The sequence below is a fragment of the Puntigrus tetrazona genome, chromosome 6 (genome assembly GCF_018831695.1).
Source record: "Puntigrus tetrazona isolate hp1 chromosome 6, ASM1883169v1, whole genome shotgun sequence".
NCBI lineage: Eukaryota > Metazoa > Chordata > Actinopteri > Cypriniformes > Cyprinidae > Puntigrus > Puntigrus tetrazona.
The window spans coordinates 22,353,694-22,378,445 of record NC_056704.1 but is presented as its reverse complement, the minus strand read 5'-3'; the positions used below and the strand labels follow the sequence as shown (position 1 = coordinate 22,378,445).

The 24,752-nt window shown below is 36.4% G+C and overlaps 1 protein-coding gene across 10 annotated transcripts in view; it reads right to left on the bottom strand.

Annotated features, from left to right (window-relative positions):
• chl1b (cell adhesion molecule L1-like b) overlaps positions 1 to 24,752 on the bottom strand; it is a 76,345-nt gene that overhangs the window by 33,007 nt on the left and 18,586 nt on the right. For 5 of the 10 annotated variants that reach the window (XM_043242511.1, XM_043242515.1, XM_043242514.1 and 2 more), the window contains exon 1: positions 8,216 to 8,465. The exons of 1 other annotated variant lie outside the window; for it this stretch is intronic. The gene's annotated coding sequence lies outside the window, so the exon portion shown is untranslated. Of the gene's footprint in view, positions 1 to 8,215; positions 8,466 to 21,955; positions 22,095 to 24,752 lie in introns of those variants that run through there. 4 more of the 10 variants (XM_043242513.1, XM_043242517.1, XM_043242519.1 and 1 more) reach the window with 4 other exon arrangements.

Below are 24,752 nucleotides of genomic sequence, written 5' to 3'. Positions count from 1 at the left end.
ATTTCTTCATAATGGTATTAACTCTGCCGGGGAGAGCTTTTGTGATTTAGTGCTGGTTATGGTGACCCCTGGGATGACCTGTGTGATGTCACTAGAAGGGATGGGTTTCTGCACCCCTTGACTGTCATACTGAAAGGCTTGTGGCTACGGTCTGTCAGACTTGGATGGGTTTCTTGGAGCCAAAGACAATGCCTGAGGCTTTACCGCTTGCCCCGAGACTGCTCTATCTCCCACAGATGGTGTCTAGCTTTAGAGGCCAGATTAAAATCAAAAGGTAAAGCGCTAAGCTAATTGGATTGTGGTTTAATGGCCAGTGTGGTGTATTACTGGTGGCATATGTTTATCATCTTGATCCAATACAATGCACACAGGATTTTCACCACTGCACTAGTTACAATGAAACCGGTAGTATATTTTGACAATGTTTTTGTTGATATGCTCATATGCTTATATGAACCACCTGATCAACAACAATTCACTACAGTGACTTTACATCACAAAATATAATAGAGCCCTTTATAATGAATCAATTCACCAGAATGAATCAGACATTCCATTGCAATATGTGTGAAAGAGTCGTTTAGTAACAACTGTGACAACCGTTTTCCACGTCAAAATATATAAGAAAAAGAGTCACTTAATATGATTTAATCTCAAAAATGAATGAGAAAGAGTTGCTTAGTATTAACTCATTCCCTAGAATTACTTTAAAATCACTAAAATCCATTCGCTTTTAAACACAGTAGTAATGTACATGTATGTAAGAGAGTAATTTAGTATGAACTGATACAAAAAAATAGCAAAATAAAGTCTTTTCATAGTAAAATATGTAAAAAATTTTGTATGAACCTTTTCACAAGAATGCACTTTGCATTGTGACAAAGTATATATGAGACGGAATCATTTATTATCAATCAACTGACAAGAATGAATCAGATTTTCCTTTCATTATGTGAAAGAGAGAGTCGTTTATTGCAAGAGTGTACAGTGTAAGAGTTATGTTGTACAGACTGATTCACTTGAATGAATCAGACTACTTTGCTACTTACTTTCAAAAAGTGATACTTTCTTACTTTAAAAACAACAAAACAGTCACACTACTTACAAAATTACAATGCAAACTCATTAGCTTTGCTGCTCCGCTCACTTCCTAACATTGTAAATCACAAGTCTCTCGTCATAAAATGTCTTTATAGGAATATTCAAGCCAGACTGCCTGAAGGCCTATGATAGAGCATTCAAGTTATAAATAAATCATACAAATCACACAAGTCACTTACAAATAGATCAGATCAACTTTATCCACTTGTAAGTGGATTTGTAAGGAAATGTTAGTAAGACAACATTGTAACCAAAGAGAGCTCCTCTAAACGTTTCAGTCAGCAACATTCAAACTAACAAAGCTCATCCCCATGCAGCCTATATAAGAAATACCCTGTAAACAACAAAGTGGGACTTTCTTAACACCTACAGCCTGCTCTTAATCCCCACATCTCAGTCTAATGATACTGGCAAGGGGTAAAAGCTGCCCAGCGTGGGAAGGTCTGCGTGAACTCTGACCTGGCATTGCTTGGGCAAAGCGGTCTAAAGTAAGAGCCAGAGGAGGAGGAGAAGGTAGAATACGGGCCGAGAGAAATCAAAAGCAAGCTTTTCTCCCCAATTGACTGATGGCGTCCTGCCCCTCACGCACTCGCCTCGCCCACTGTGAAGACTCATTTACCATGGAGGATAAGCGTAAATCAGGACAGTGAAAAAATAGGAAGCAAACTGGCAGTGGAAGGGAAGCAGTTGGCTGTTCAACTCTATGAGGAAAAAACAATCACATCTATTGCTCACATAACATCCGACACAGCTAAAGCGGTGCCATTTATCTGATTATTACCAGATTATAACCAGAAAAAATGCATCTAATACTTACATGTAGCAATACCCAATTCATCTGCTGGTTATGAACAAATATTAGTGTTTTTTAATGAATTTATCAGTATCGGTATTGCATATTTTTAGCCTCTAATACAGTAGTAGAGATAGATATTGGAAAAGATTATTATTCTATAAAAATATTTTCAAATTAAAGAGATGGATTTTAATACTTGCATGATTTTATAAATTCTGTAAAACAAAAACATTTTCGACGAAAGTTGGGTAGCACTTTATTTCACAGTCCTGTTCCTAATGTACTGTACAGACTGTTTCCAGAATAACAATTACAATAACTGGGTAATAACTAGGTACTAACCCTGAACCTACCCCTAAACCTACCATTAACCCATGTAATTACATTGTACGTCCCACTACTCTCTTGGGTTAAAGGGTTATGCCATCCCAAAAAGATTTCTTTTCACATACCCTCACATTGTTTCAAACCTGTAAAAGCTTTGTTAGTCTTCTGAACACAATTTAAGATATTTTGGTTGAAAACCTTGTGACTGCCCCATTAACCGCCAAGTAAGCAGCATTATCAAGACCCAGAAAAGTATGAAAGGTATGGTCAAAAATTGTCCATCTGCCATTTCTGGTTCAATCTGTATCTGTTCAATCAAGCAACAAGAATACTTTTTTTTTACGCAAAGAAAATAAAATTAACAACATATTTACAAATTTGTCTCATCTGTGTCACCGTAGAACCATTTTGGAGAATATCTTGCACTGGGTGCAAGTAGTGTACGCTGTTCTGTGTCATCTGTGAAACAGCTTAGTGATTAATTTTTCTTTGTGGGACAGAGTAACCCTTTAAGTACACTTTAAATACACTGTAAAATAAATTATGTGAGTTTTTTTACTGTGCTGTAAAATAAAGTAAGCGAGTCTGAACAACAAGTGGTTTCCTAACTAATCTATTTTGTGTTCCAATACAAATGCAGGTTTAAAACGACATGAAGTTGAGTAAATTATATTAGAATGTCCATTTTGTGTGATCTATCCCTTTAGGAGTGTATGATGGTGCTTTTAACAACTGGCAAGGAAAGAGTCAATGCAAGCAAAGCTGCCTGTTTACAGTAATTCTGCTTCAAATGGTCTCAGTACCACTGCATTGTCAATACGTAGACAGATATCTGCTATTCAGCACACGCTCAGCATTTAAGTGCCTTTTAGTATGAAAACTTTGTGTGCACACTGTGAAGGCCACTAATGGGATTAGCTCCATCCCTGTCTTGTCAAACTGGATTAATATATTCTGCTGCCTGAAGAGTCTTGATGGCTGTATATCCTCCTCAAACCTTTGGAAAAGACCCCTGATTCTGATTTAATCTCTCCAGCACATTTATAAAAAATTGGTGAGATTATTCACACTGAAGAACAATTAGAAAATTCACCTCATTTTGTGCTCTAATTAGAATGTTTCATCCATTTAGTCACTTTAATCTTCTGCTTAGCTTGATTACAGTGAGAACAAAACACAAAATGGATACAAATGTTACATTTAGACTACATATTTTCAGCAGCAACGACATGTTGAATATGAATGAGCATAGTAAATGTATACCTTTTAATTTAACATTTTAAAATGGCATTTATTTCAGAATTTTGTAATGTATTTCTGATTTGGTGCTTTAGAAACAGATTGTCACATGAAAAAAGAAAGAAAGAAAAAGAAAGATGTTGCAATGTTCTTTAATCGCATAACTCTTTTGGAGAAACAAAAATATTATTATGAAAGAGATTTCTGATTTTTTTGTTTTTTATGAACACCTGTCTTCCCTTTCTACAGTACAACATCTGTTTATCTTAAAACATCTGAAGCTATCAAGGTTATTGCACACTGTGTCCAAAATTTTAAAACGTAAAAAAATAAATACAACCCCACATTGTGTTTTTTGCCTCTGTAACAAGCCTTTTGATATATAAAAGGATGATGAATTTGAGAAAACTGAAAAACCCTAACCCTAAGGGCACTATTTTAATGATCTAAATACAAAGTCTAAAGCGTGCAACGCAGGTGCAGTCAGGTGCACTCAGGGTGTGTCCAAATCTACTTTTGCTATTTTATCACTTGGAACACAGTCTGTGTGCCCGGTTGCATAGTCAAAATGGGTTATTCATACTTTCTTAATACGTAATGGATGTTTTTAGGAGTAACATGCAATAAACCAATCAGAGTCTCATCTCCCATTCCCTTTAAAAGTGAGTTGCACTCGCTCCACGGCGGATTGCTATTTACATGGTGGAATTTGTTGGCAGAAAAGCTGAAAGCTCCTCAAGCGTAAAAACCGATCTGCGAAGTTAATGAGTGCACTTTAAATAAAAAAACACGACTTTAGGTATTTAAACCAAACACACTTGTGCCTTGCGCCTGCGTGAATGATATGATGCTGCTAAACTGCTAAAATCAACATAAATAATACATAACAACTACCTTCAACAGGCATCAGCTACACAACATATACGTTATTAAAACTTCTGTTTAGGCAAAGCAGAGACATGAGTCCAAAAGAGATTAAAACATGTAAGCAAAATTAAAAAATAACTATAGCTAACTCCGCTTCAGTCTCCTTTAACATGCATGCCAGAGACTAAATGGTTCAATTACAAGCCCATCAATAATACAGTAGACTGAACGAGGCTGTGAGGGGGGAATGGGAAGGGACAGGGGGGCAATAAAGGAATGCAGGGAAGCTTTGCACTCAGAAGCAGAAAGCGTGCATTTGGGCACGAACAGAAAAAGATGTGGGCAGGTGGAAGACAGCTTTGGAATAGGATAGTGGGAAGCAGAAGTCATAAACCGTCTCTGTCGTTGACAGGGGATGGGAGAAGATGTGGGAGTGAATGAAGGAGACAGAACGTAGATTGATGGGGGCGAGAGTTGGTGTGGGCGTGGATCATGAACTTGCCATACAGGGAGTGGAGAGATTGTTTTTTGATGGAGTGGGAGAGCGGATGAGCAAAACGTAGAATTACGTGAAGATGTATTGACTGAGACGTACAGATGGATTATGAAGCAGCTAGAGAAGAAGCAGCGTAAAAAAAGATGAGAAAAGAGCACGAGAGAACTATAATCAATAAGAGGAGCTCCTAACCTCAAGTCCCCTTTGGAGAGATGGCGGATGACCTTGTGACCCCTGTGAACTGCTATGACAGAGATTAACATGCCCCTGGTCAACAGTGCAATTTATTTTAAAACTGCCATCAAAACAAGACCAGTTCCTGAACATCAACCTGTTACATACTGTTTTTGATTTTATGGAGTGGGTCCCTAGTGGAAAAGGTCTCACTTCCTCTCATAAATGTTCTTGTCAGGGCAAAAATACACACCAGGTGAATAACCAAAGGACAGATGAATTACAGTCCATATTGTTTTCATTATTCCCCGCGTTTTAAAATTAACATTCTAAATATCCATCTAATAATGTTTGCTAATAAATTGATAGTCTACTAAACAACCTTTTGAAGAAGCGAACAAATGAACGTTGCCTGAAGTCTCTCAATTCTGATACATGTGACTGCTTTCGTGCCTTTAAAGACTATAAAGTGAGCAAACAGTTTAAATGTGGGTTGTGAAAGATCTTTTGATTGGTTGCGAACAATCAAACAAACAGAGCCCTTCACTAAACAAGTCACTGAATTGTTCACAAACATAAATCTTGTTTGTGAACAAACTAAATGAGGGATCTTTAGGGCATGGTGTTCGTGAAAGATCAAGCATGAGTCGATTTTCCCTAAATGATTCATTGACATCACTCATAATATCAAAAAGACTAACTGAAATAATGCCTTAACCTGTAGAAGTCATGAACAAATCTTTTTGTAAACAGATTCAAAAGAGTCACTTAAAGGAATCAACGTCCTCGGCATCACTCCGCAGATCAGATTCTACCTCTTCTGTCTCTGTAATATCCAAATTAGGATAATTTTACGACATCAAATCAAGTCTAACTGCCAACTGATTATAGCTGTAAATATATAATGACTCAGGAGAATGTACAAGCTTCACTGTTTTATTCATGTTCATCCTTTTTTTTTTTTTTTTACTGCTAAACCACAATATACAGATTGGCACTGACTTCTGTCTGCTGCAAAACAAATGAAAAATAAACAAATAAACGGCAATGCAATATAATCATTAGGGATTCACTCGATTGCATTTCTACCTACCAAATGAACTGAACTGTGATGTGTTAGATCCACACAAAAAGCGGTAAAGTTCAAGTACCCGAAAATACAGCAGGCATCTTGCATTGCTGGTCAGCATTTCACAATTTCAGCTATTTAAAAACAAGTTCATGACCAGAATTCAATGTTCTACTGATGTGCTTTTGGGCCCAAATGCGTAGAGCCCAATCTGAACGCGAGAAAGAAACAAATTGTCCGCACAGCTAAGGTCACAGAAGACGGCTGTGAAGAATGAAAGAGATCGTTCAAATGCTCGGCAATCACAGATGTGATGTCAAGTACGGAGGAGGGGGAGGGATAGAGAGAGAGAACGAGATAGAGAGAGCGTAAAACTGTCCCTATATGTGCCACTTCAAGTACACGTGAGATGGAACTGGCTGAGTGAGAAATTCCCTTTTGTGTCTCAGCTTTTATAATATTTTTTTTTTCATTACCCGCTTTCTTTGAAGTCTTTGAGATGAGAGGAAGCCTATGTGCCCTGGACAGTGATCATATTAGGCTGTTATCCGTGTTGAGTGGCCTGAAGTAGAGGGGATTGGAAACAGGCACACCAGGGGGACAGGAGTGTTATTTTGTGGGAACTGACACAGCAAGAGCCCTGGCTACGTTCATTCAGATCTGACGGATGTTGGCAATCTCCCAGGATAAAACTTGGCTGTAGCCAGAGAAGATAAATGGAACTTGTGCCCAAGATTATCTTCTTCCCCTGACAAATCTAAAGCTAATTTACTTTTTTCCTCTTGTAGGCAGAATTTTTTATTCCTAAGGCAAAGAAATATCTGGTGTTTGTCAAAGTAAATACCGCACTAATTCCCCTCTGTATATTTTCCAAACAATGGCACACCTGTGTCTATTGACTTTTGCGGTGTGTAGAAGGTGATTCATATGATCTATTAATGTAAAACATGTTACAACTTGTTCCTTAACATCTGGATAATCTTGTTTTAAATAAGCTATTTGACAGTTCTGTCGGAAGCACTGAAACAGTCTGGATTTCTTTAGCATTTCAATGTTTAGATAAATCATTGGCCTTTTATTAGAATGTTATGAAACGGAACAAAACTATAAAATCCAAAAAAACACTTTCATGACTCCATGGAGATACTTAAACCAGCAAAGGTCATTTTTAGAATTAAACTGATGAAAAACCTAATTTTTCAGAGCACCATGAAAACATACTGTGACATTAAGGACCCAAACCTTCCTAGTCCAAAAAATATGTTGCAACTAAGCTGCAAAATTGAGCAATGCCTATAAGATGATCAGAAAATCTCAAAGATCAAAGAATGAAGTTCTTTGAGAGCAAATAAAAGAACTCTTCTTCTCAAACCAAATAGCGAATACTATAATAGATATATGCATAAAAGTATTCAAGAAAAACAGGTTGAACATTCATGTACTGTTAAGACATGTCTCAGAGACCCTAATGAATGTTTACAAATAAGCATACTTATTTATTAAAAGTATTGATTTAGAATTAAACACTTAATTTTCCTCAAATTCAAAACTCTAAAACGTTTAACCCTTTGTTGTACCACAAAGTTGACAAGCACTTGTTTAGAAATGTAACATTCTTTCTGCTGAAATTTGGGAAATTTGGGATCAAAATCAGCAGACTATCTATACAGAAGCATTTGAAAAATAAGAGTATTTATTTATTTCAAGCACGTCACAGTTATAACATGTTAGCAGTTAAAATGTTGTTTTTAATCAATTCTCATAACTTAAAAAAAGTCATTAACAGTCTACCTTATTATAAAATAGATAACAGAACATGAGAGCTAATAAGTCGAAACATTATTATAAGCATGAAATAAAAAGTAAAATTCATCTGATCTGAGGGAAACATCACAGTAAACATGGAAGAAACATGCAATAAAAAAGGGTAGAATAAAATAAAAAAATATAAAAGGTTGCATTTAAAATTAAATCCAAAAAGAAAATCATTTTGCATATCACACACAGCTTCACAGTGTCTCCAAAGGCTTTCTCTAACACACGTGTGGGGGTCACTGCACGCACTACTACAGTAGTAATTCCCTCTACCAGCACGCTTTTATACCAAGCTCAGACAAACCCATCAAACACAAGCCTAAATACTCACAGGAATCTGCTTCATTCTTGTCCACTCGTCCTCAAAAAGACAGACGAACCTTCCTCTTCTGCACAGTCTAATCCCACAGGCGTGAAACACAGAGAGTGCTGAGGAAATCCAGAGAAACGTCTACCACAGCAGACGCGGGAGAGAAGCCCCGCCACTAGCGCAAGGAACGGTGCAGAGCGAGAGAGGCACTGGGGAGACATATGCTGCCAAAGCCTCTCGCCTGGCAAAGAAGCTCATTAAACGAGTGACAATCACTCCCACAAAGCCAGATCTGAGCGCTTTTCAAATGGAGTGTACAAAGAAGGAGAGATACAGAGAGAGAGAGAGAGAGAGAGAGAGAGAGAGAGAGAGAGAGAGAGAGAGAGAGAGAGAGAGAGAATGAATGAATGAGAGAGAATGAAAGAGAGTGAAGGAATTCTGGATGGAAGAAGTTGCATTTAAAGCTCTCATGCATGGGAAGACTTGACTGTTTTGTGCCACGGATGTCAAGATCCATGTTTTGCCTTTTGTAACACTGTCAGTTTGGTTAAATAGGGATAATCTGAAGTTTATCTGAGTATTCTTTTATATTAAAAAGAAAGGTAAATACACACTATATATATATATATATATATATAAGCTATTAATTTAGTCTTTTACATTTTATGAAGGCAATGTGAGCAGCACTTGCTGGTACAAGAGTAGCCATTATGATGTTCTGGGTGATTGCAAGGGCGTTGCTATGCAGTTGCTAAGGTGATAAATTTGATTTTTAGTTGCTATGCGGTTGCTAGCTTGTACTGGGTGATCAAAAAGGGCCCACCCCTAAGTCTGGTCTACAGACATGGGTTGGGTCACTGCTTCATTTAAGTGAATTTCGCTCCTTTTTTCATCAGCCGGGGTATGCAGCAAAGAATATCTGTTGGAAAAGACCTCAAATTTTTAATAACAAAACCCTTATCATGAACAACAGCAACAGTGATGCTATTCTTTACAAAAACTACAATACACTTCAAAATACTATGAATGATTCAATCTGAGAATAGTAGTTTAGGTATTTTTAGATATGTTTTTTACATACAAAGGAATCTTTACCGTAATTAGTTGTATTAGTTAAAATTATCCATACAACAAAAGTAGAATTGCCCAATGTTATTTTGAGAGAGAGAGAGAGAGAGAGAGAGAGAGAGATGTGAGAACAACATGAGGGTAGGTAAATTATAGGTTCACAACCTTTGGGGTCATGAAAGAGATGCATCATGTTTATTGCATGTATTATATTTTTATTCAAATTACGTAGTTTCTAGATCACTGTCAAATGTGCACTGCAAAATGGACTGAATATCTGAAATGAAATTTCAATATTAAATAATAAACAGCAATAATATGTTATTCTTAACATTAAAATTAAATTTGCAGCCTGTGAGAACACCATACACTGCAGCAAAAAAAAAATTCTGCATTAGGAAGATGAAAGATTTTTGAAACTTAATAATGGGTTATCATGGACCAAAAATGATGCTGACCTCTGTGTCAAATCAACTTGATTGACACAAGCCAGTGGGCAGCAACAGTTCATTTGTACCTCACAAATAGGACTGGATCTCTGGGGATCATGTGATTTGCCGACAGAGTAAATAGCACAGGGCAGGACATGGTCACACAATCTAAACACAAAAGCCCCACCCCATCCTGCAGTGCTGAGGTGGAACAGGCTCGCCGTCATGTGTGATCTGGAATTGGGTGAATGGGTGTGGGGAGGGCTTGAAATCAGAAAGGCTTGACATGTTTGCTTCAATTATGCTGATGTAGGTGCCGCTGACGTGTCTGTCAAATGGAAGAGTGCCCATATAGGTAAAGGTATAATTAGTCTTTCGGGTTTCCAGAAAATGATGCTCTCCATGTGTCAAGTGCTCTCCGTGTGAGGTGAGATCACACGATGTGCCATCAATTACTGGAAACATCATTAAACGTACAGGCGCCATAAACATTCCTAATTAAATTTCAATTGAAATGGATTATTTTATGCCCTCGCTGTTTAAATGTGCCATTAATTTCATTATCTGAGAGTCTTACTCACTACAGGGCATAAGATCATCTGAAATGCATGAAGCACTTTTAAATATTTTCCCATGTTTTGATATGCTTCTGATTAGGATAATTAATCACTTAAGTGTGTTTTTGTTAGGACAAACCATTTCCCCTTTCCTATTTAACATGCTCAGAATATTAATTGAATAACTAAGAAATTATTATTTAGGGTTTTATAATGCAAAAATCTAAGTTTTTATTCATATTTGTATATTTTTAATGGTACAACTAATATTAATTGGATTTTTAAATAATCATGGTGAACTGTGAGATGCCACTACTAAAAACTACATTACCCATGATTCTGTAAACTAGATACCAATAGATTAAAATGGTCCGGTTCCTGTTTTTCTTGACAATATAATTGACAATTATATTATTTTGTATGTTTTAACTGAAGCCATTTGTTTTTATTATGTTAACTTTTTTTAATAATTGTTTGGATTCGGGGTAAAAACTGCATTACCCACGATGCTGTATAGAGAACATTGGACCAATAAGGAAAAGGAGCACCCACTCCTATGTAACACTGCAAATTGTTTTATATTTCACCGCTGTTTTAATCAGATCAATTGCAATGCTTTGTGAGAAAGTTTTTCTTTTCCTAATTAAATCCATGAAGTACAAAGTCTTGTACCTTTGTCTATTTTTTTTTTTCTTGCAAATTGAAGTTTAATATTGTGAGCTGGTTGGTTTGGTTCATGGCTTATAACTCTTTAAATCTAGAACTTTAAGGAGAAGGCCCTGTAGGATACTTTCATATTCAAGGTTGCTAAAAAAGTGGCTGGGTACTATTGCTAAGTTGTTTGGAGTAGTTTTATAATGTTGCTATGTGGATGCTGTACTGTTATGAAGGTTAATAGAGTGCTATGAGTGGCTATCAATCATCAAAATGATCATTCAAACAATCACAGCACAAACAAGGAAGAGATAAGTACTGAGTTAAATGATTTAGATACTAAGTAGGCGCAATAACAGTTATGTTTGTCTTAATAAGCGCAGTGAACAAATATAACATCTCTTATTGATGCTAAGTTGTTCTGCAAAGAGCCCATTCATCCGAACTTGGGCGGTAATGTGAACAAGACCCTTTAAATGTCCCCCTTTTCTGGTTGAAGGAGGGACAGAGGCAGGTTTTGGCAGGAAGAGAGTGTTGTTTGATAGCGTGAGCAGATTGCCAGACAGAGAGAACACTCAAAGCGCCACTGTGCCGATGCTGAACTGACGGGGCCCTTCCAGTCCCCAGCGTGTCCTTTTTAAGTGCTCGGAGGATGAAGCTGCCATTATGGCCGCACAAACAGAAAGACGGCTGATGAACTTCATAGGAATGCTTCTTCCTGAAAGCAACAGGGTTAGAATAGAGTGGCGGGAGGGAGTATAGAGAGCGAATGGGAGGGCGAGCTGCCAGTTCCACCAAGCTTAGTCTTCACGCAACCAGGCCGAACAAACCTGACATTGTTTTGGGCGCTGCCTAGGGGATCACATCCATTCTTTCTTTTTCTTTTCCTCCGCTCCTCAATTTCATTCACTGTTCACAGTCAGAAACCTCTCTCGCTTTTCCGCTTTGGAGGATTCGGTTGAGGTTGTTTGATCTGTCATTATCATGTTCTACGCCCACTTATGTTGTTTGTTTTGTTGCTTGGTAATTGAATAAACTATATATGACTGAATAACCTCACTTATGAAAAGGAGTCAAAAAAAAACAGCATTGTGTGGTACGGTTAACATGTCTGAACTACGAGTAACAACCGCTATTTAAAAATGTTTTTACTTGATACAAGACCATTTGGAAGCAAATAGGATTACATAGCATAATGCTAAAAAAAACCCCAAAAAGCATGAATGCATATCATCATACTTTGGCACTCAGACACAAAATGTCTTCTAAAAGGCTGCTGCTGCTGCTTTTAGAGTTTTAGAAGCATACGTGTAAAAATAGTCCACATGATTGGGTGTGCTATTGCAGGTTTGAATGTTTAAAATGAAAAATTAATTATGTAAATAATTCACTGATTGAATTAAGCGCCAACTTCCGGCTTCTTGGTTGACTTTTGACTTGATGTACAATGCATGGCATAAGTTGGCTCATAGGTCATAGGTCAGCCAAGAAGCCGGAACTGAGTCAGTAATTTATGTTACAATTTTAAAACCAGAAATATTTTTGCTTCGAAATCCGTAGCTATATAAGGTTAGTTTTACGCAGATATACTTGCAGTACTTGCAGATATATCCAATTTACAGCGCTTCAAAATAATGGCCACTATCCACAAGCATTACCAAGCTTAGAAGCTCTGACTGTGTTCATCTGAAAGAAGAAATTCATAAACACCTAGGATGGCTTCGGGGTGAGTAAAATATGCAAGCATGAACCGATGTCTGTTCAAACGAATCAACTCAATTCATTTGCATGATCAATTTAAAATGTAACTGAAGTGGCTTTTGTCATCTATTAGTGTAGAAAACATTCTCCCTATAAACAGTAATATATACACATATATATATATATATATATATATATATATATATATATATATACACACACAATAATATATACGTAGTAACATGCATATGTTAAAAAAATATACTTTATCTGAGGATAGTCCATTTAACATTTCCACATACTGTAACCGTAATTGTACATACAGACAGGGTTAAATGCACAACCTGCAAAAACCACAAAACAGTGAAGGGCACAGAAGAGTGAAGCACAGGTGCATTTCTCTATAGGAAATAACCCCCCTGTAACCTTCAGGCGATGCTGACAACCTACACAATGAGCTCACCTGGGCCCTGATCAATGCCCTCCAGCATGTCAAAATGATATATGCACCAGCATTTAGAGTGTGTCTCAGAGCTGGTGATATAGGCTGAGGCATAAAGACCGTTGTACGGCATGTGCTAGGTCAGGGGCAGGACGAACCCAGCTCACCAGACCGAATAAGGACGGTCTCCTGCTGACTGAACGCTAATCCAGCGTGCAATGATTACTGAACTGAACTCTTTCCAGATCTACAGAACAGCCAAATTATACTACGGTTATAATCTAAACAAACAGTTATGAGACATATTCACTGCTTTTGACAATGCTTTATGCATATGTCCGGACAGGCATATTTAACCTTATGGGTTCCGAGGAGGGGTTTCGGGTCCTAGAAAAGTTTTGACATGCCCTGACATTTGTGCTTTTTAGTTCTTTACATATTTTTTATGTTACGTCTGATTTAGCTCAAACTGTGCTGCAATAACACGTAAGCAGCATGTATGTACAAGTTTTTGAGAAAATAATATTTATTTAAAAAAAAGTATTTAAGTTACTAAAATAAAGTCTTCACCTTTTTGCAGTTTAATTCATTTAATTTGTAACTGTTACATTTAAAGAATCACATATAACGTCATTTAATAGTGCAAATAATCCTTTAAGATAACAATGAATAATATATTGACTTTTCAGTATCATTTACAGTACTCATCACAGTAATGTGATGCATTTGAGTAATCTTCACACACATGTTGTTACACATGTTCATGCACTTCCTGTTTTGAGTGCTTCCCTGATCTTTTTTCAATTCTCAAGCTAGTTTTTAGAGTAAAACAGCTGCTGATACAAAAGAAAGTTAGCACAAATTACCTTGTTTGCCATGCTCTAGTTACCATTGATCGTGTCACTGAAATCAAACAACACTGATCAATGGTCTCCTGTGGAGTGGTAGAAAATGCTTTCCTAAGTATTTATTTTAAGTAAGGTCAATTTACTCAAATAATTTATCAGGTTGATTCGCACCAGAGCCCCAGAAGTTCATTTGGTTAGCCGCCAAGCACCTCCTTTTGAACTCCTTTGGTCATGTCATAATTATCATTTATCTGATGTGTAGCGCTCCGTGAACTCTAACACCATATGCCATTCTAATAAAATACCGATTGTCTTGATTGCCTGTTTATATGCAATTCCCCATTAGCCTTGACACTTTGATGGCATCTAAATTGTTTCCAGACACAAGTTTATAGAAGCAGCAACATGCAGGACAGGATTTACTGTAGGCATTCATTTTACAATCTACAAGTGTGCCGAGATGAAAATATAGCATGTTCAACACAGCTGCTGAGAAAGCCATCGACTCAAAGCCATCTTCAAAATGGAATTAACAAAGCTAAGTGTATTTAAGTGCTCGGTAAGGTTTGGGTGAGGCTTAGTGTGCCATATGGTTAGCATAACTCAACCTGAGAGAGAGAGAGAGAGGTTGAGAGAGCTCAGACTCTTTCTGGCCGTCTTATTCACAGATGGCACTCTCTGCAATCACTGGCATCAGTGAGCATGTGATCATTCTTCCTGATTAGCTGCCCCACCAAAGATCTTGTGCAAACATATGCCAATTCAACGAACGTCTTTCGCTGAGATATCCTGGTTGGGGTGTCAAAACAGGCAAGTTAACTTCAAAAACTGTCTTCGATTAAGACTTAAAGGTATATGTTTTGCTAGCTTTATACTGGACAGTGACTCAAAACCTAAACTAAACTAAATTTATTGGAGTATTTTACACAAGAAAATGTTATTTTAATTTCTACTTTGAATTCATTTCAATTTCATTTAATACGATGGGTTACTTGCAATATATATGTATGTATAAGTGTGAAAATTGTATGTGAATGATTATTATTATTATTATTGTGTGTGTGTGTGTATGTGTGTGTGTAGTCTTTTTTTCCATCAGCCATTTAATAGTTAAAATCTAAATTAAAATCTAAATAAATCAGTGCTGTCAAATAATTAATCACAAATAAAAGTAATTGGTTACATAATATAAATAATTTTTGTGTACTGTGTATTAATCATTAGTTACATATAAATACACACATGCATGTATTTCAGAGAAATATGTTTGTATATAATATAAACATATACATGTAAATATTAAAATATGTTCAAAATAAGTACTGTACAGTATGTATATTTATATATACATAATAAATATACACAGTATACACACATAGAATAAATATAAGCTTAATATTACAAACCAGATTTATATATATATATATATATATATATATATATATATATATATATATATATATATACACACACACGTTTTACAAAGCATTTTAAAATATAAAGGGAAAAAAATGGTCAATATTGTCCTAGCTGATAGGCAACTACTCTGCTGCTCTCTTTATTGCCCCAAGTCTCTCATCTAGTTGACAAGTCGGGGTCTTCCTGAAACCCATTTTAATCATGTTACCCCAGAAATCAATAAACTATTTCCCCCTAGGTCAACCTCAACAATAAAGAGGGTCTGCCATCCTGAAGTGCTCTGAATGTGTACACAAGCCGTCTGAGTGCAATACAAACACAAAGCTGCGAAGACAAATTCATTAAAATAACCACCATGTCTCTTCCAAACGAATGGGTGTACATGGCAACCTATCCCCGCTTAAACCGCCTGTGCATGTACAAAAAGCTTCAAGGGCTAGTTTTCAAGTTTCCTACAAAAAAAAAAAAGAAGCTGGTCGATAGTAATTTAATGGCGTGATTCTGCAGGCCAAGTGCTTCACTGACTATCATCACAGAAAAATTCTATCATAAAGCACTCCAGGTGGAATCCATACCATTCCTACAGACACCTCAGTTCCTGTTAAATCAGATTCGCGAGTGAGATGCGTCTTTCTGGGAGGCCTCCATATCAATACTTCTCTTCCTCTTCCCTTAATAAGATAAAACACAGCGGTTAGTAAGCCCATGATAAGGCCAAGCATCTAGCTAATGCCTTTTAAGGAGAGGGTAAGCAGCGGTCTGTCTTTGGAGGCCGGGGGGTTGTGGTAGGGAATGGAAGGGCATGTTGTAATACTCTCTCTAATCCTGCGGCGGATAATGTATCAAGGATCGGCTTCGCATGAGCAAGCTTCTTCTGATGAGGTGGAGGTCTCCAGAATCAGAAGGAAAGCATGGTGTTGCATTGACATGCGGGTCACAGTCGCGTATGCCTCTGGAATGCACAAAGTTCTTCTGTCAGACTGTAGAGGAACAGTGTGGAGAAGATGGAAAACTTCCCTCAGAGCATTTTGCTTGTTCGGTCTATAGAAAGAACGCTTGAGAAAATTCAAGATATTGGAAATGCAGCTGAAATATTACATAAACACCCACTTTTTGTTGTGAGAACAGTGTGGGCATCTTGGTAACATTAAATAATTTTCCCCTTAAAGCCTGACATATAAAATCATTTTCAGAAAACCTCACACATCGTAAACTAATTATATAAATATACTTCAATTACATTAAAACATATAATATTAAAGAATAATTTGTATATATATTAATGAAAATGAAATGATAGGATGCAAACTGTGCAGGATAAAGGAAGCAGCAAATTAAATTATAAAAATATTATTGTAAAAATATAATTAGGAATCCTGCAAAAGTGCTGGAAGGAAGAATAAAATAAAAATTCTAGCAGTTCTTAGCCTTAGGTGCAATTTAATCGTGAGAAAGATACAGTCTCGACTTTCTCAACAAGGTGTACATTTTTTTTTCTCCCAAAGCCAATTAACAAATAGCGAATGAAGAAAGCCACAGGCTAAGTTTATAAGATGCTTTGGAAAACTGCATTACTATGCAAATGTACCTACTGACATCCCAAGATTCATTAAATCGATCAATTACTCCGTAAGCAACAGAATCTAAACCGCACACTCGTGTTTAAGAAAAAAGAAAAAATAACAGGAAATTTGAAAAATGAATGGTATTTTAATAGTCAAGAAAACAATAATAGTGCATGGTAAAGTTAAGTGCTTCTGTATGTCATGTTTACATACACAGCGATTTTATACTGCTGGTGTCTCTGCACTGTAATTGACATGAACTGAAATGGCGTCTGGTCACTGCAGATCATGGTATATGGTATCTGACTGGCCCTTTAAGATAACATCCTTTGTCTTAAACCCTCCCTCACATTTTTTTATAAAAAAAAAAACTAATTCCATAATGCTTTAAAACATGAGATTCCCTTGAGATTCGCCCATAATCCAAATCTACATTTGAACACTCATAACAGCCTTCCCAACACTTCAGACATGCTCAAATGCTTTCTTTAAGCGAGCCATTCTATGTTTTACACCGCAGCTACATTTGAGAAGTCATGATTGAAAATATAGCAGCACCTGCAGTGCACATCTGGTATTTGTGAACCCCCTGGGCTAAAAGTGCAGGTTTCCTTACAAGCACTATGGGACATGGACATATAACTTTGTAATTGTCCACTTAAGCCATTTCAGAGGGTAAGGTATCACGTAGCTTTATGGTCCACATGCTGGGTTCCTCCTACTCCCCAAAAAAAAAAAAAAAAAAAAAAATTGGTTTATTGCATGACCCTAAAACAGCCTGAGTGTGAAATTCTACACCTTATCTTCTCCACACTGTGTGATAAAAAAGAGATTGCGTTTTTATGCAGCTTATTCCGCAAATCTCAACAGTCTCCACCACCCTGATGATTTCAAATAATGTAAAGTAATCTCTAAGCTCAACATATGTAAGAGGCTTTAGAGTCTCTCATTGGCGGCCTGCGGGGCGTCTCACAGATGACACATGTGCCTGTTTCACTCAAGAACATTGAAAGTTATCTTTCGGGATGCTTGAAAGGAGAGCCACGGCATTAAAGAGCCCAGTGAAAAGAGGGCTTTTACAGAGGCGTCTTTGTCAAACTCATATCAAAGGCTGCGTCTGGAAAGTGAATAGTTTAGCTTTGTGTTTGGCAGTGCATGGGTGGGAGTTTGTTGTGGTGTCGAGATATCCATGTGTACACGCAGAGCTAACCCTATTGAAAGAGCTATTGGGATATCTCCAACATTTTAATGGCTCTTTAACCAAGACTGTTCCTCGCTGCATGATATCATGGTTTGACATCTTTAAAGAACCTTGAATGCAAGTGTACAGCACTATTTGGACAGGATTACTTCTTTCAGCTAGAACTGTTAACATATTACAAAAGATTTTTCTATATTTTACATATAATAACAATACATTTATACACGCATACAGTACCAAATTTAATATGCATAAAAATATTTTCTAATGGATGCTTGAATTTTATATTAATGAATAGAAGTATTTGGAATATTACAATGAGTTTATGAAAGATTAAATAATAATAAAAAAAATTGCCATTATTGAAAACATGGATGATTTGGGTAAGGATTAAAATTACAACCTTTTTATGAAATATTGTCTTGATCTACATTTTTTATTTAATAGACTTCAGACTGATATTTCGTCCACTTTACATGTATTTTTCATTAAATGTCTATTATTAATATACATGCGGTTATTCTTAATACTACATGTCATTTTATTAATCAATGCTAAACTCACAATTAATAACACTTCAAATCACAAGCTTAAACCTGTCTTATAGTGGAAAAACATTGCCCACTGTATAATTCATGTATATTACCCACCAAAATGAGGACAATATCACATGGGGGTTCTTCAACTGGCACCCCTACAAAATGTTCTGTCATGGTTCAGCCTAAGGCTATAGCTTTCTGCCAACACATTGAGTTCAACCCATATCCTCTCTTCATTATTAACACGAGACCTCCAGTTCTCATATACAATGACATTTGGAAAGCAGATGTTAAAACACTGATAGCGAAGCGTAAATATATTACCCTTCTTTATGACGTCAGCATCCTCAACCAAAGTGTGGATTGAATTAAGGAGTGCTGAATGGATTCGATGAACGCTGGTCAGAAGGTTAAAGAGCAAGGAAGGGTTATCTTGGCTGCAATTAGCATGTGCTCTGAATGGATGCTAATGAATGGCATTCTCAAGAGTGTTTGTATTACTGGTTTAAAGGACATTGTGTCCTTGCAACAAGTCCAACAAGACATGGGTTTGGTTAATCAGATTTGAAATCTGATCCGAAGACTATATACGCACCCATTTACTAATTCACTTTTACTTGATTAGGAAATGAATGATAGCGTAGGAGGTTACACTTACATGTCATTAACATGGAACTGACATTTGTGCAAATGGCTTCCTTTGGCAAAACAGTCTGTGAATTATGTCCCAAATGACCGGAAAGAAACTATAAAATATACTAAATGACAACCAATAAGTATTAAAAGAAGGTTCAGGGTTCAGTACAAGTTATTTTTTTATATTACCAAAGGAAATACCTTTATTTTGTTAAAACAATCAAAAAAATTATGTTTACAGTAATGCATGACAGTTATGGAATAGAGGGGATAGACACTGGATTAAACACAAGATTTTAAGGAGGCCTTATGGGATAAGCTTACTGAACAGTTGTGGCACTTGTGAGAGGTGTTTCTGCAAAAAAAAGCCTAACCACCCACAATTCCATTTAACTGCTCCTAAATGCATTTAAATTACACTAAGCTGCATATAAAATGTAATTTCCATTCTTTTTATTGCAAAACACACCTCCTTTATGCAAATTAGATTCATTATAGATTGTTCCCAGAACTAAGCGCTATTTGCCTGGTTGAATTAAAGCTGTGGAAAATGGGAAGTATGCTGAGTTTTCTTTAAGCGAGACATTTTGTGGTGATCAAGGCGGCGGTAATTGAAATGATTTTCAAACAATGGAGAGCACGGCTCCAAATACATCAAGCAGTCCATTCAGCCAATACGCATTTACTCATTGATTTAAAAGCAATTATTTTATCCTTTTTTTTCCTCAAATGTTTTCTGCAATATCATGAAGACCTCTTCATGCACACTTCCCTTCTTTCATAATGTGTCAGGAAATGAAAGGATAGATTGCACTGCTTTGAAAATGGCTATCGGTGACTTTAAGGGCAGCTTTTGGACTGTACAGCTGAGCAATCATCTACCCAGTATTCTGTAAAGTGCTCATTGTGTACCCTCCAACAAAGACTTCAAAGATGAAAGCCGTACAACAAAATAAATGTAATAGTGACAGCAACGAAACAGATGCTGCAAGACACGAGTAACATGCATGTTCGACTATGGAGGGGAACAGAAAAATGCTTATTGTCGCCAGCTGTTAATAAAGTCTGCACTCAGAATTGTTTGCTTGATGTAAGATTCTTTAAAACCGTCAGACAGTCTAATGCTTGGCTAGACAAACCCTGCAACCATGTTTAACTTTCTAAGTACTCCATCTTCAAACAATGCAAAATATCCCAAAAATGTATGTTTGCCCTCTTGAGTAAAACGGGGTACATTGAAAAGAAAAAAATAGGTTAGATCCCTTGTTGACACACATTAAAATTCATATATGCTGAAAGAAAAAGCTTTTGAGTACTTCAGTTCATTGAATAAAAGACATTTGAATGGATGAAAAAAAGAAAGGAAAAACCCTGCTTAGAATATTTATGTATTCATATTCTACAACTGACTGGAAAAGGTTTTGCGTATGCCAGATGAAAGGCACATGAGTGTTTGCCAGAGATGTCAGATTTTTATTGTTGTTGTTTCAGAAGAATCATTTCACGTAAACGGAGCTTAATAGCACAATGAAAAGGATAAAGGTACAAAGGGAAAAAAATGTCGGTACACATCAGTTGCTTTAGGTGGTTCACGTAAATCAAATTTTGTGAAAACCGGCCTAAATGATTCACTAAAATGATTCACTCATTGGCTCTACATGGAAGTCTGCGTGATGGATTTAATTTTAATTAATATAAAAACGTACAAAATTAAATCTATAAAAAAGTAGACTATTGTACAGTGCTGGTTTAAAAATAGATTTTATAATTGAATACGCAAAGAGGTTGCAAAATTCATTATACTTAGTTAGCATGACTTCAAATCTCAGGGGAACTTCAAGTAAATTTATCGAGATCAGAGGAGTTCAGCTGACATAAAAGGTCGGGAAACCCTGATCTAGAGTGTGGGAATGCACACTCATATATTAAAATAATGTAGTCATGTTCTCCGGAGGGCAACCAGAGGCCACAGAACTGCCAGACGGATAGCTTTGAAGTCTACTATCAGGCTTCCAACCTTTTATAATATAGGAAATTAGATTTCGCTCTTGCATTTAGCACTTAGAATATCAAGTTATGTAAAAACTTACTAAGCTCATTTCAATGAAGAGCTGGAAGGGGCAAAAGTGAATCTGGAGCAGCAAAAATGAGCAGAGTCAGGCTGTGATGCTAAAGTCACATCTGCCTTTCAATGAAGAGGACGTCTTGGTTTGAAGAGTCCCAGATAAGAACATAATTACTTTAACTTTCCATTTCGTGACTGAATGTACTCTCATCAAGCGTGCAAAGCACTTCTCTCAACAAGTCGGAGACAATGAACTAAGAGGCTACCTGAGCGTGACTGAGCCACCAGGTATTGTTCAGATCCACACTGAAGTTTCTGTTTCACTTGTTTCACCGATTTTGGTTTCAATTCTTAGAATTATTATTCCGAAACTTGCTCCCCTATATCACTCAAACTATGCACTGCCACATTAACAAACAGTAAAGTTAGATGAAATAGACAGAAATCATAGAATACAGATCAATTTTTCACTTATTTAAACTGATTTTTGAACCAGCGCATAAGAGTCACTCAAATCTGTCTACATGTTGCATTTTTATTACTGCATTTATACTTGAGATTTTAATAATGAAAAAAAGGAATTCTATTTAACTTCCAAAAAAGTCAAATCATAACGCATAACGACAAAAAGTTACCTTTATCTGCTGTAGCATGAATAAAAGTTCAGCTCTGTCCAAGTGAAGAATGTCACCAGACCTCTCACCACCACAGGAAACCAACAATCTTGTTTTCACCCTGAAAACACATTCATGTTTACCACAGGACTGAGGCACCACACGCAAGACCCACTGAGGCCATATTGTGACATGGGAACCCCAATAAAAAAAAAAGAAAAGATGTTAAGAGCCAGGGGAATTTGCATTTTGGAAGGCGCTGAATGAAAGTATTTGTTCTTCCTGCGCCTCAGTGAAAGACTCCGTTAAGTCTAAGATGGTTTATAGATTCTTGCTCATATACAGAAGTCAGGATTATGAGGATGATAAGTCTGACAATTGATGTGCATTTGCCTCTGTGATACTTTTAAAGTCAGGCAGTATATCAGGCACTGTTGTTTTTTCCCCTGCTTTTCCCCCTATTAGTTCATCAGTCAATTACGTTCTCTGGCAGGTCGCTTGACGTGTCCTAGAAACGGGGGCTTTATCTTAAAATTATAAGGGGAAAATCGCAAGCGAAAAGGACAAACACTTCCTGGCTGTTTATGTGAATGCAAATGTCAGGTCTTTTCATCTTGCCCTTCATAGAAATAGCTTCGAGGTTCACAAGGTGGCAGTAGTTTGAAATCCACTTTAATGCTAGTTAAAGCGCTTGTTAGTGCAGAAATTCTTTGACGTGTTTAGGAAAAGGTTAAAAATAATAATTATTATTTTACCTTTCCATTAGCATACTTCATCAAGAATCAGTAGACAGAACCAGCTACATAAAACATTTATTTTTGAATCAAATAGTATATAATAAAAATAAATAAATAATAGTAATAATAATTATTATTATTATTACAGTTCTATATGGCTACTGCGCTAACTATAAAAATAATAATAAGAAGACATAGCAAGTGAAACATTAAATTTAATACGACAATTTAAAAAAAAAAAAAAGACAGTATTTTCTTGTAAAACATGCTCAAAAAATTAAAAAGAGTAAGCAACTGCCTAAAGCTGTGCAACACACTAAAATACTCAGAACAGCTTAGTAACCGCATAAAAGTAAGTAGTAAACACCCTGGCACAACACACATGAATTGAAAAACATTAAAAAATAAAAAGTTTAATTTTTAAAGTGATTAAAGAAGCATTTTTTTTACACATATATATAAAAATTAAGTGTACAGACTAGTACACTCTTCCTTAAAATAATAGAATATTCTTAACACTGAACTGAAACACACATGGAATAAATACACAAAGTAATTGATTAAATTAACAAGACACACCTGAAGACAATGATACAATTAACAGGAATGGAAGGTAGGGCACACAGAGCACATGGCACAAGACAAAAACAACAACAAAGGAGTCCACATGTGTGACAATTCTGTCTGGTCTCATAGCATTAACATACCTTTTTAGCAAGCCTAGAAATACGTACCAATAAATCAATGTAATTTAAAAAAATAAATAACACTAGAGGTAGTAAAATTCCAACATCTTTTATTCCTTTTCACACAAATTAATGAAGTTTCGATTAATAAAGTGTACTTTATTACTATACTATATGTATATCATGTTATGACTTTAAAACAATATTAATATGATGGGAGATTTAAAAAAAACATTAGCATCACACATATCCAGCTTCATATCTATGGGTTTAAAAAATGCCTTTTTATATCAGTTTTGCATTTGTTAACACTATTGGGTAGGTTTAGGGTTGGATTTGGTGTAGGACATTAACTTTTACGATTAATTCTGAACCTTTGCAATATGTAACTAAAGCAATGTAATAAAAACACAGCAATGCTTATCTATGTCAACGTAAAAAAAATGAGTCACGTATCGAACCTGTGTTTTAGCACCACTCAGTGGACATTTTTCTTTGAAACTGCGGCAAAATGCCAAGTAAGCAACATAACACGGTGTTGCACAAAAAGTGCACAGAGGTACATATTTTGTCATGAGACCAGGGTGGAAGTATTTCATAACAAACAAAAGATTCTTCATAAAAACCAGTAGGCAACTACTTTGCAACACATCAAAACACACACACACGTCTTTCATGTTTTTATATAAAACATAAAAATCTAGCTGTTTTTGTTGCATGTATAATTGAACCCGAAAAAAAAAAAAAAAAAAAAATGAACAAATCTCAATTTCACATTTTACGATAAGGCTAACATTTACAACCCACAGTGTTTTCAGTACATCAAGCTTGAAAAGGCAGACAGAAAGTCACACATGATTTCGTTTCCATGCTGATGAATATACTCATCCACTCAGATGACATGGTACACTTCCCCATTATATTCCACTTTCACACCGAATAAAACATGCCCCACCACAGTGTAGTTTTTAATGGATCTGGTCACAATATCTTTTAGAGGCCCTGAAAGAGACAAGGCCGACATCCCGTCTGACTGCTTTTGGCACTAATGATGGTAGCTATTGACCTGGGATGCAAACCCAAGCTGTGTAACACAGCGGGACAGTTTGTTCAGTTGAGCGGTGCGTCACACCCTATATCAACCACAGCTTTCATCCGGCAACACTCAAAAGTTCAAGTCAGCAAATCTGCTTTGTTGTTTTTATCCCCAAAACATGCATAATGTATGTCTAGGTACTCGTAACGAAAGTCAAAATGGCATGAAAGGTTAGAGATCCACCTGAATTTACATTTGTGAGGATGCTTTGATTCGCATCGTGATCTCAGATCTAAAATGAGGTTAGTGGGAGAGACACGATTGATTGGTTGCAGACTAGTTATTGACTCATCCAAAAA